The following is a 403-nucleotide window of genomic DNA, read 5'->3' as shown; positions in this document are numbered from 1 at the left end:
CACAGCACTGACAGAAAGATGAAATTCCCAGACTAACACCTCGTAAAAGTCCCTTATAGTCAGATCAGTCTTCTCTTCCTTCTCTTGAACAGAAACAGTAACAAAGGTAAAAGACTCCGCTAATTAAAGGACGCGAATTCGTAGGTTTAAGCAAAGAGGGATAAGACTTTGTAGCAGCTGTATGTATCTCCTTTTCAAAGACGTTTTCTTACCTGGTTAGCGGTTCCTTGAGCTCAGCAGCGCGTGGAGATGAAGGCAATCATGTTCCACCGAATTTACTGCCCAAATGCTGATGACATTCTTCTTTGCCTCATCAGTGGTCTTCTTCTCCCTCCTTCGAGAAACTGGCTGCTGGGATGTATCATTTTTGTCTTTGTTGTCTGCGTGGCTGGTGATGGCTTCG

The 403-nt window shown here is 44.4% G+C and overlaps 1 protein-coding gene across 1 annotated transcript in view; it reads left to right on the top strand.

Moving 5' to 3' along the window:
• The window catches only part of LOC119586532 (zwei Ig domain protein zig-8-like), a 130,137-nt gene that overhangs the window by 86,372 nt on the left and 43,362 nt on the right, over positions 1-403 (top strand). The window lies entirely within an intron of this gene.

The sequence above is a fragment of the Penaeus monodon genome, chromosome 21 (genome assembly GCF_015228065.2).
Source record: "Penaeus monodon isolate SGIC_2016 chromosome 21, NSTDA_Pmon_1, whole genome shotgun sequence".
Classification (NCBI taxonomy): Eukaryota; Metazoa; Arthropoda; class Malacostraca; order Decapoda; family Penaeidae; genus Penaeus; species Penaeus monodon.
The sequence above is the reverse complement of the archived record's forward strand: the minus strand, read 5'-3'. Positions and strand labels throughout refer to the sequence as shown.